Source organism: Anthonomus grandis, chromosome 11 (genome assembly GCF_022605725.1).
Source record: "Anthonomus grandis grandis chromosome 11, icAntGran1.3, whole genome shotgun sequence".
Lineage (NCBI taxonomy): Eukaryota > Metazoa > Arthropoda > Insecta > Coleoptera > Curculionidae > Anthonomus > Anthonomus grandis.
The window spans coordinates 3944048-3956559 of NC_065556.1; the positions used below are offsets into that span (position 1 = coordinate 3944048).

Below are 12512 nucleotides of genomic sequence, written 5' to 3' on the forward strand. Positions count from 1 at the left end.
TTATTTACCCCTAGAATAGTTTATATCTATTTCTATTTTTTATTTTCAATATAAATTCCAAACACAACACAAATAAGTTAAATTAACATCATTAAATGTTTTAATACATATATATCTGGAAATTTTCTCTTTTCTAAATGTGTGTAAACAGAGAACCGGTAAATATTTCTGTACATTTGTATAACACCCCCTTGCCCCTGATTACATATATTGAACTCAAAGAAAGGTGTTGTTTGTCACGGCATTTTAAATATATACTAAACTTGGCAGCATTAGGATGAACATATAATCTTGACGAGAAATCTTGTTTTAGTTTATATTTTTATATGTAATTTATTTGTTGCCTTTAGTTGGAATGAAGATATATATAGCTTTATAACGCGCAAGTGACAATGCTAATCGACGTGTCCGAACAATAAAAGAAGAAAAAACACCTGATGTTTAAATGAATTTGTTCATTTTATCGTGAATTCCCTGTATATTATAATACTTACTTGGAACACCACTTGCGGAGGGTCTTCCCAAATGGCCTTTGCGCGGAGTAGATTTACATTTTTTTTCATTGACTGATTTGATATTTTCTTCTGGTATCAGGGAACAAGACGTTTCTTTTTCATTTTCATAGGCAGTCCTATTTTCTGAATCTGAAAGCACAATAACTGTTATTACTTTACCGAACCTCAGGTGGGAATTTATTACAATGGAAAACTGATTAAATTTTTTTAGGAACAATCGCGTAACATAAAAAGCTTTATTTTGTGCTAAAAATTACATCCCATTGATTTCGCTTAATTAATAATTCCATTCAGTGGTGTAGTCCCCAAAAACCGTTAGGTAATAGCTTTACATACATAAAAATATCACTACGTATCACTCCACACGTGTTTTGCTTACGTAAACAGTAATATCATCCGGAGACGATTTTTATTTGTTCATTAGGTTTATGTCGAATAAATTATTTTAATGTAGTGAAATAAAACCTGTGACACCAAAGGTTCCAGTTCTTTATAATAGGTACTTAATTTAATGGCCAGGGCATCATTTTACTTATGACTTTTTTATTTGGGATAATAATAGTTTATTAATATTAACGCTTTAGTATTTCCCTTTTTCCTTATTATAACCAAAGTTGCTGACAAAGCCTTTCTAAACCTAAATAATATTTAAAATGGGAGCATACCAGAAAAATACAGTTATTTGATTAAAAAAAGGGAAAGGGCTTTTGTTTAAATGTTTGTTAAGTTAATTCATTATTTAAACCAATACCTGTAAAAATTAAACCTTAATTTGTTTTAGAAAGTATAGATGACTTGCAGCACATCAATCGCTTAATCCTAAACAGGACTGCGTCTAGGATTTTTTTTACCTGTTCTGCAATTGTCTTGGATTAGTTAAAAGGATAAGCCCTAGATACAAATTTTTAGTTCTTAGGAGCCACAGCCATTAAAATGAATCCATTAAACATAACCTCCTAAATATGATGTGGGTCAATACAAGAAAAGAAATCTAAAACTATATCTTCCTAATTTTACGCAAGAATACTTGATGGAAGTTTGGAAAAAAGCAAAAGCAACGCCTGTTTTTAAAACGAGTAGTGTCAATAATACCTTATATACACTATATATTATATGCCTTATTTTCCATCTTTTTTATCTCTTATTTGAGATGTTGTAGAATAAGTTAACAATCCTAAATTCCTTTGGTTTGTTTTCCGAAAGAATCATCATTTTTCATCTGATTAACGGAATAAGTTGGAGGAGTTGGAGGACCTAGGAAAATAAAATTCGAATTGCGGTAATTTTTACCTACTTCTCAAAGTTCTTTGTGAGGGTTGCATTTTTTTACAAGAAGATCGACGCAATGGGTTTCGGCAATAAGCTTTTATCTATTTATTAGTGAAATGTAAAAAAAAATACTTTCAATATATTAAGTGCATAATGCAGTAATTAGCACACGTATTTGAGAATAAATTAATATCCGATTAAAATGCCCGAAATTTCAACACTTTCTTAAATAGAGAATGGAAGATGATTTACAAAACAAAATATCAAGTTATAAACAACTGCTAAAGCATTTAAAAATGAGCACGAATATAAATACTTATGGATAAGCAATGGTACGATATTTCTAAGAAAAAATGACACATCAAAAGTCATCCTTGTTCACTCGGAAAAGGAATTGGAAAACTAAAAAGGCCTCCAACAAAAATAAAAGCGGTGTATATGAATATTCAAAGTATTCGAAATAAAATTGATGATGGGATATTCTAGGTCTCTCAGAAACATGGATGAATGAAATTGAAGCATTTCTTTGTGATATAAATAACTATACAGCTATCCATTCTTGCAGAGATGGCAGAGGGGGAGGAGCAACAGTGTATATTAAAAACACATTAAAGTGTCGTGAAGTGGATAAGTCAAAATCTCATGAAAGTGTTAACTGGGTTTGTGTAAATGTTGGCGATCAATGAGGAGGTGCTAGAAATGATGAAAACACGTGACTTTATATACAAAAGAAAAATAAAAAATCCTAGTAATGTGTTTTGTGATCAAGAATTTTGTACAATCAAAAATAAAATAACAAATAAAATAGAAACAATAAAAAATCAGTATTGTCGTAGAGAATGGGAACATGCAGGCACCAGCCAAAAGAAACAATGGCAATTTATTAACAATTTAAAAAAAAAATCAAAAAACACTCAAATTAATTCTTTAAATACAAATGGAACAATTATTGAAAAAAAAGGATATTGTCTCAATTGTCTAAATAAACATTTTTTACAAGTCGAAGAGAATATTGTTAATGAACTTATTAGCCAGAGTCAACATATTGATAATGAAATTGTATTCGATGAAGTTGATTGATGTAGTGATCGTATGTTGAAAGTAGCACCAACCAGTTCTGATGAGGTTTCTGAAATTATCATGGGATTAAAGCGAAATTGATCTCCGGGCGAGGATGGGATAACAGTGTTGGACATAATTAATTAAAAGATTATATTATAAATATAATTACAAAATTAATAAATAATGTCTTTAATACTGGTGTGTATCCCAATGAATTAAAAAAGAATAAAATTACTCTTACTACAAACCCATTACTGTTGTTAACACCCTATCAAAAATAATAGAAAAAATTATTAAAAAAAGATTCACGTCTAAACAAAAATACATTGGTGGATAGTTATCAATATGGTTTCATTGAAAATAGCAGTACTCTCGCGGCAACATTTGATTTTATTAGCTATATCTTAAACTCCCTAGATAGGAGGGAAATTGTAGTTGTGGTATTCATTGCTTACAGCCGGCCTTTGACGTAGTATAAGTTTCGATATTTTGTTAAAAAAGTTAAGGCTCATTGTATTTGGAAACCTCCTTTTAAATCTAATTCAGAGCTACTTGACAATGACAGAAGTCAATATGTTTCCTGGGAGGGTGGAGCTAGTGAATTGTCTTCAAACAGGTATGGAGTGCCTCAAGGCTCTGTATTAGGGCCCTTATTGTATATTTTGTACGTTTTGAGTTTGAGGTGTGCCAACCTGCGAGCTCGTGTATATATAGGAGGAAATGAACAAGAGTTGGCACAATTTATTAATGCTGATCTGAGCTTGTACTATAAATGGCTAGTTTGCAACAGATTAATAATTAATATAGACAAAACCAAATATATGCGCTTCAAACAAAAAAACAACCAAGTAGATAATATTCAACTAAACATAAATGGGATCAACCTGGAGAAAGTTACTTTTATGAAATATCTCGGTCCGAATATTGATCAGTCATTGAATTGGCAAACTCATATAAACAAAATAACATCCAAAATAAATGCAATGATACCCTGTACATATAGAAGCCGAAACTACCTAACAGATAATACAAAAATGAATATCTATAAAGCCTTTTTCTTGTCCCATCTCAGATATTTGTTGTCTATATGGGGAACCTGTTCTAAGACTAAATTTAACAATGTCCAAACATTACAAAATGAGGGGGAAATTCGGCTAGTGACAGGTCTTTTAACCGGTCACTGGCACTTAAGAAGCCATCTCCATACCATCGGTATTGCGGACAACCCGGAATGCCGATGGTGCTGTGAGGAGGATGAAACCATTGACCATGTAGTCGGGGAGTGCCCAGCACTCTCGCGCGCCAGTTTCAAATACTTGGGTAACACTTTCAGTGTACCGAGTGACTTTAAGTCCTTCAGACCAGAGAGCTTTATCGGTTTCTCTAAGGCCGTTGGGCTCTGGTAACCCCCGGTGGGGCATGACGGGTCCATCAGGAGACCTATATGCACAACTGCCTTGGAAGCCCACTGTTTCGACAATTTCAATTTCATGGGGTCCTTAAAATATTATTTCAGTATGATATACTTACGAATGCAGAGTCGCTTTATAGAGAGCTGGAAGTTTTTAAATTAAAAAGGTTAATGGAGTTTGAAAAATTTAAACTCATGTATAAAATTATAAACACAAAATGTAAATGTAATACAACTGTTATATTCTCAAATGACGTTCATAGACACAATACCAGAGGTGAGTTAAATTTATATGTCATGTATAATAGAACGATAATTGGATTGAATAGCCTAATGTACTCTGCATGTAAAGCATTTAATAGGCTACCTATTTAAGAAATATTCAAAATTTTAAAACTTTTGTAATAAAACCAAAAAAATACTTTTCTATTTAATCGGATTAATTATGTGGCTACTTTTCCTAAAATTTATTTATAGTAATCTACTTTCAATTTATTTGTATATACCTAACTATGATTTTTGTATACACTGTTTTTAATTGTTATTCGTATTTCTCGAGGCCAGCGCTATAAGCACTGTTTAGAGTTTTAGTGTAAAAAATTGTATGTAATATTTTTGAGTAATATAAAAGTGTTTAAAAAAAAAGATATCGTAATGCAGTTTTTACTTTTAATATTTAGCTAGTTTTATAAGTCTTAAGGATTTGTCAAGAATATAGACAAAAAGTTCAAAAAATTTACAGAAGTAAGAAATGTAGTATAGTATTAAAATGTTCAGAAGCGCAAGCAAGCTTCAATTTAATACAAATTAATGAAATTTTTAGACATCTAGCTTTACCATCTCTCTGACAACATTGATATTTAATCTATTCCTAGAAAAGAGGATAAGCGGAGTTTGACGCGAGTCTAGAAATCAGATTTTAACATAGAACAAGCAATAGTGGTAAAACATATAACAATTTACGTTCAATATATCCTGACGTCAATAAACTGAATAGAATTGAATTGAAGAAATCATTCCCTGAATGTTCGTGGAATTTTCACGAAGGTTTCACTGAATGTCTGTAAAGTTGTAACGTTAATATTTATCAGTGATTGTGTATGGAATATATTGTGTACATATCCACATTTCTTTCGCACAAGATAAAAACTTTCTAAATTATGCATATAAGCCGTAGTCAACAGCCTTAAATGTAAAAATATATCCAAACAAACATCCTTATGATCCAATTATCGTTTTCTCCACTGGTGTATATTGTCAATTCCTATTTCGCTATCATGTTTACCTTCTTGCTTTAAATTTGCTGATATACCAATAAATAAGAGAGGTAATTGAACTAACCACCTTTTTCAATAGTTTCCACTCTATCTGAAGAAGTGGATAGTCTTGCAATTATACTTATCATTAAGTTTTCTATTAATTCCAAGCTAATAACAAAAATCTGCAGATACTTTATATTTCACTTTATGAGAAATCATCGTGATTCCCTTAATTGTCTGTAATTTCTTAATCTTAATTCCTTCAATCTTCGTAATTCCTTAATCACCCGTAGGTCTTCTGCAGCAAATTTGATTATGATAGTCACGGAATATTGTTGTTGAAGTGAGGCTTTCATTATGGTTATTAAAGCTTCTAAATGAGGTTAGAAGTTAAAATTTGAATCTCATGAAAGCTTTTTTCGATCTGTTTGAGCTCTTCTTAGATCCGCCCTTGCAACCAGTACTTATTGTCGAGTATAAGCAAAAAGTGCAAACTTAACTGCAAGTTGTAACATTTGCAAATTATTTTTGTTATGTGGTATGGAACCTAATACCGAAACCTGTAGTAGGAACAATAATATTAATGTCGCATATAATATGATTTACTATTAGCTTTAGAGATATTAAAGTTCTTTTTTTAAACGAGATAAAAAATATTCAAGTGGTTTGAATGGTTCAAGTTGCTTTTGCTATTAAATTATGTTTTCAAGTAATAGCTCATCATAGTAATACCCATTGGCAACATTTATGTAATAAAACTGTTTTCATCTGATGTCTATTTAAAATCTGCCTAGAAATATTAAATAAACAAATATTTTTTAACAATAAAGTTCAAAGAAAACATATGTGCACTTATTTTTACGAATATGTTTGATACACCACTGTTTATACCTATTTTACTACATTGTTTTCATAGGATTGAGATTGATGACTATTATTATCTTTAGATAGGTAATTACCTTAATTAAGTTTAATTTGTTATGAATCAAAATTGCGGATATATGCTATAATTCTGAATAACGTATAATAGGCAGTACAGAAACTATTTACATATTTCGTTTTATTGTAGAAAAAAGTTAAAAAAGGCTGGCAAAATTAGGCAACGCTTCAATACCAGCTGGTGTCAAAAGACCTTGTTTTTAAATAAATAAAAAACCTTAAAAATGTCGTTTTTGCCAAATAATAACAATATAATGCTTTATTGTCAAAAAATTTTACAATTCGTAGACAAAGCCTAAGTAAAGATAAGAGAATACAGAACATACAAAAATACAAAAAAATACACATATACAATTTTTTTACAATTTAACAAAATTGTATGAGGTCAAAATACAAACAAAAAATAAAGAAATGAATTAGTAAATAAATAAAAAAGAAAAATCAATATACACTAAAATATATACAAGATCAAGAGGTAAACAAACCAAGAATATATAGCAACACAAAGGCGTACAATAAAATATTTAAAAAAAATATTTTAGCTTTTTGTTTTAACTAAATGTGTAGGAAATTAAATTTAAGTATAAAGAAAAAACTCGTTTACTGTATACAAGGCTTTCTCCAGTAAGTAGGATTTTAATGCTTTGCGAAATGAGGGAAAGGAAGGACTTTATTTCTAATGGCAGATGTTGTGCATTTTTTTCGCATTATACAGAATCGATTTTTTGAGGGATTGGAAGATGAAAATCACGCTCTGTGTTCCCGAGTGAGTAACTGTGAAGTGGCCCTTCTGAAGTAGCTGTAACGTGCTTACGGATTAAACAAATGTATTGAAATATGACTAAGGAAGGAAGTGTTAAAATTTTGAATTTTTTAAAGAAATGCTGGCAGTGGGTTCTACTGTTTAGCCCAAGTGAGTAACGAATAACGGCATAATACACTGTTCTAGCTGTGGATAAATTAAGTTCCTTAGAAACTGATTTGGACGCAAAACAGGCAGAGCTTAATTTTTTTAATAAAGCGTCAATATGCAAATCCCATTTTAGGAAGTTATCGACAATAAGTCCCAAGAATTTTACTGAATTAACGACGTCAATAATGATATTATTTAGTATAAAAGACTAAAACGTACTTTTATATGATAAAACCTTTAGAAAAAAAGTTTTAGAAATGTTAAGGCATAGGAGATTAGAATCGCACCAACACTTTATAGTCAATAAGTAAATAAAAACGATATTATGGAGTGTTGTGTTGTCTGGATTACTCCAAGTAAAACTGGTATCATCCGCGAAGAGACAAATTTTCACTCAGGTTAGCAATGTCGTTGATAAACAGCAGAAGTAAAACAGGGCCTAAGACAGATTTCTGTGGTACTCCACATTTAATTGGCTTGCAAGAAGACATCGTCGAATCAACCCTTACAAGCTGACTTCTGTTAATAAGATATAACTTAAGCCATTCAAGAGGCGTACTTTTAAATCCCCAATACTGTAACTTATTAATTAGAATGTTATGCTATATAAAGTCTTTTTTTGTCTTGGCAAGGATTAGGTTTTATACATTTTGCCCTGATGGCTTATCTCCACTAGTGGTAATATATTCTTTCTCGGAATTTTCAAGAACCTTCTTTTTTTGTAGCACTCATTTTTCTTTTAGTATTTTCTTCCTCTTCAGACTCAACTTCATCTATATTTCTTGTTTGTTTTCTCGACCCTATTAGGTCTTCGTCGCTTTCTGTTTCTGCGTCGCTTGATTCGGCTTGGAAACCACTGTCGTTTGTATCATTATGTACGGTTGCCTGTTCATTTGTTTTTGGGTGATCCAAATTGTTAGTGTCTATGTAATCATTTTAAAATCAGTTACTCAACCAGTTTCCAGTTCACTTGATGGTATGTACATCTGTAAAATTTAAACATTCCTAATTTTCCAAATTTTCAAATATAAGCTGCTCATTTTTAATTAAATCTTGATTTTTTTAAAACAAGGCATCAGGATCGTAATATGGTGTTTCTTCTATAATAACATTTTAAACTATATTATAGGACTTTTGAAATGTCGGGGACTTGTCAATTTTAGGCACATTATCAGTCTTTTGCTTTTCTATTTCAGTCTTTGGTTTATTATAATCACAATTCGTTTCACATTTTTGTTTTCTTGTTGTTTTGCTAGGGACCTTAACGCGAGTGCGTGAGTTCTATCATGGTAATTCATCTTCAATAGATAACATAAAAAATGGCATAAGTGCCAGTTATCGATCGTAGAGTTAAGTAAACTACAACTTCAATTTTAACTCTGCTGCGATGACAAAATATTTTTCGATGACAATAATATCACCCAGCCAGAAAGAATCTCATAAATCTTTGCTTTAAAGCATAATTTTTCAAGAACGAAATTTGCATAAGAATAGCACAGCTTTATGGCCCTTATGCCAAGCACGCTTGAAAATAATTGTTTTGGCACAAGCGCCATCTCAATTTTCAAGAAAATTTACCTTATTAACAATGTGACAATAATTATTAACTAAAAATACAGGTACTATAACATTATATTAATCCATAACTATCGATATCAGTATAATTAATTTTCTACCTTTGCATATAAACGGCACAAACTAGCACCATGTAAAACTTACGACCGCATGGCATTTGTGTCATTTATACGCTTGAGCAAACATTAAAGCTGATTTTTATCAAATACAATTTTTCGGCAGATATGCCGCTCGCACAATTCGACGCAGAAATAAAAATTCTATGCACTGGTACGCCTAACTCAGTTTTGACTATTTTGGTATTTGTGCCGTTTTGACTGGACAGCGTCGATATATTGTATAAGTAGAAAAGATATGTTGATATTTTGATAGTACAATGTTGAATTTTGAGAATGTTTCTTTAGAAATTCATGTAATATTTGTTTTGAAATAATATTCTCTGAATAGACTAGAAAAGTTTTTTAATACACTTAAAGAAAACCAGAGGTCAATGGACCAGAATACGAAAATATGAAACCCATTGGCCTTAGAATTTTGAGCACACCTTTCGAATATGTCATGTCAAGACAGCTACAAAAAAAACTGGAATAGCAGTATCTGGTTCAGTAAAAACATTGGTATCCAGGTTTTTTGTATTCGCTACACATCTAGGACTCTTACCCCGCAGCATAATGTGCGATTGATCTAGTAGCTGATTCACATCACTGATTGTGTGACCAGTGTTGCCATAAGTTTAAGTAATAGGGTGGCACTAGAAGAAGAACACACTTCCACTTTCGGGATCTAGGCTCAGATCTAAGACTTTCATTCCTCATACCAAATATCAAAAAGCATTTGTATTCTAAGAGGGACCATTGACTTAATAACCTTCAACATAACGAGATATTGACTTAAAGTCCTGAGGCTGCATTTTAACCACAATAAATTTGCGACTAACGCCTCCCTCAAAATGGATCCAATCATCAGGAGTAAATATGTTTGTAAGCTTCCTTTTTGATTTTTCTATAAGGGCAAAATCGTGGTCGCACTCCATGAACGAATGGCCCGAGACAAAAAATTGATGATCTACGCTTTTGATGTGGGTATGTTGCACAATATAGGTCCATAATTTTACTATATTTTTATTTTTATTTTGTCCGCCGCAGTTGTCACTGAAAGCGTCTCTATGGGTAATAGAGGGGCAGATGGGGCAGACATTCAATATATTTGATTAGACATGATAAAACCTCCTGAGACCCTTTTGCTGCTATTCCTTCATGCCACATATACATGTTGCCAGAACCAGTAGCTAGTAGATCATGTATTCCAAGGTTGTATGTCCAAAGTTGACGTAAATAGTACACTTTGCTGCATGTAACAAATGGAGTGGGTAGAGTTTTTCCCAGGGCAAAACATATGGCACGACGAGTTTGGGGGGATTCTTTAGCTAAGATAGTGGCCTGATTCTTCAAGGATTTAACGGAAGACACTTTCCTTAAATGAATCTCGTGGTCGCGGAGTAAGGCTCTTTTTTCTTCAGAACCTGGATCTAGGGCATCCATTTTGATTTTTAAAATATCGCAGCTTGAGCAAGTTTCGGTGTAAGGCCGGTGAAAACTAAGGTTGAACTGAGTGTTAAAAATATCACGGTATTTGCTGATTTTTACAGGATCTGTTCGTCGTTGTGAACAAAAGTCTTTATACAAACTGTACATTTTTGAAATATTTAATTTTGGAGATAGATATTTACGGTTTGGGTTATCTTTCTTGTATAATGGCTAATAAACTTAGGAAAGGAATTTATATACTCTTTCACTAAATTGATAGTGTCCTCGCTTAGTTTATTTCCAGGAGTATGACGACCTCTTTGATCTGTATGGTCGATTCCTGTTTCTTTATGTTTACTGACAGCGTTATAGAACCTCTTCTGAGAAATATCCCATTTACACAAAAAAAACTGCTTACAAACGCGATAATGTTTCAACGTTATGATTGTGCTGACGTTTTTTGAGAAACTGCAATTCGATTGGAATATGCTTTGAAACACATGAAACAATGAATGAAGTTTGCAAGTCCCAACCATTTTGTTTCTTTCCGAGATCCCAGAAATCTGAAAATATAGACATGCACCCTTCTTCGGTAAAATGTTCATTAGATTTGTATCTACAAATGTGATTGTACGGTTTAACTGATTTTGCCTCATGAACTTCACCCCGCCATCCAACGTACATTTGGCCAGAGTTACACTTTAGTTTTGCTGCGGATCGCTTCCACTATACTATTTTTCGTGTTCCTTTCTTGGATGTACTTGCTTGAGGTTCTCTTTCTGCTATGCTAAGCTCTGAATCTGAAGAAGATTGTGAACTATTTTGATTTGGGACGTAGTCCATATCAACATCGGAATTATCACTAAACGGATCTAAAATTTTTTGAAAAATAACGTCAAGGAAACCATATTTCAACAAATTATATAGCACTTTAAGAACTTACCATTTTGGTCTTCATCAGAAGTAACCATTTTGATTTTAAAAAAACTTCAAAATAACTTAAAAACCGTAAAAACTTGCAAAACTTAACCTTTTCCACTTCGCGCGTAATCTACTAAATGACTGACGCTTGAGTGGCAAAGGGGTTCAAGCGCACTTAGTTCCTTATGCCAATTAACAAAACGGGCGACTGAATCTGCTGATTTTCTCAAAAGTTCATAGAGAGCAGCACTAGTATTGAAACGCAATTAGTTCTTTGCCATGATATAAAATAAGGTTTAACCATTCAGTTTTTACACTTAGATCGACTTCTGAAAAAATGTCACTTGGACCCCTTGGCTTCTGACCCCCTCAATTGGTCATTTCAAGTTAATCGTTCATATTCGTCATACACAATGACCTCTACGTTGTGGTCTTTAAAAAGATTTTGTTTGACCACAGATAAATATTGAGTATTTTTTATTACCTAATTACTAAACCCTATCAATCTACATCATCCGTTTTGTAAATCATTAAAAAAAATAAAAAAGAAGAGACAATGTCGAGATTTGAACCCGGGATCACTTCAGTTTAACATTAATTAATCCATCACGTGACTAAAATAAGATATGCAATTAGTGGTACAGGTGGCGCTGGCGCTGGCACCATCGCTACCGACCAACGACCGGCCACCCGCTTTTGTAATATTTTGGTGTTGTTTCCATGGGCGAAGTTAGAGCCTCAAAAATGGGGGGGCTAAAGCCCTCATCCAGGGGCAGAGTTACACGAAGAGGTGAGGGGGTGGCCATCAAAGAAAAGTCCGCCGGAGGTAGCAAATTTTTTGGTGGGCACCTTCATTTTCACTTATAAGCCGTTAAAATTATTAAAAAAAAAAGAATAGTCTTAAACAGCTTCTATTCTAATTTGCTGTACTATATACATAATATCATGAATTTGTTTTACTTTTATTTTCATATTAGGTTTGATCCAAGGAACACGTTTCTGAATTTTATTGCAATATCCATAATGTATGAACCATTCTGTATATGTATTGGAGTATATTGCATACACACCAAAAGTCAAAAGTCGCTAGTTTTTAAAAACATTCTAAACTTTCAAGAAAAA

The 12512-nt window shown here is 32.4% G+C and overlaps 1 protein-coding gene across 1 annotated transcript in view; it reads right to left on the bottom strand.

Moving 5' to 3' along the window:
* Positions 1 to 12512, bottom strand: part of LOC126742564 (calcium release-activated calcium channel protein 1-like) — a 91713-nt gene that overhangs the window by 51529 nt on the left and 27672 nt on the right. Inside the window, exon 2 of the mRNA XM_050449285.1 lies at positions 495 to 644. The gene's annotated coding sequence lies outside the window, so the exon portion shown is untranslated. The remainder of the gene's footprint in view (positions 1 to 494; positions 645 to 12512) is intronic.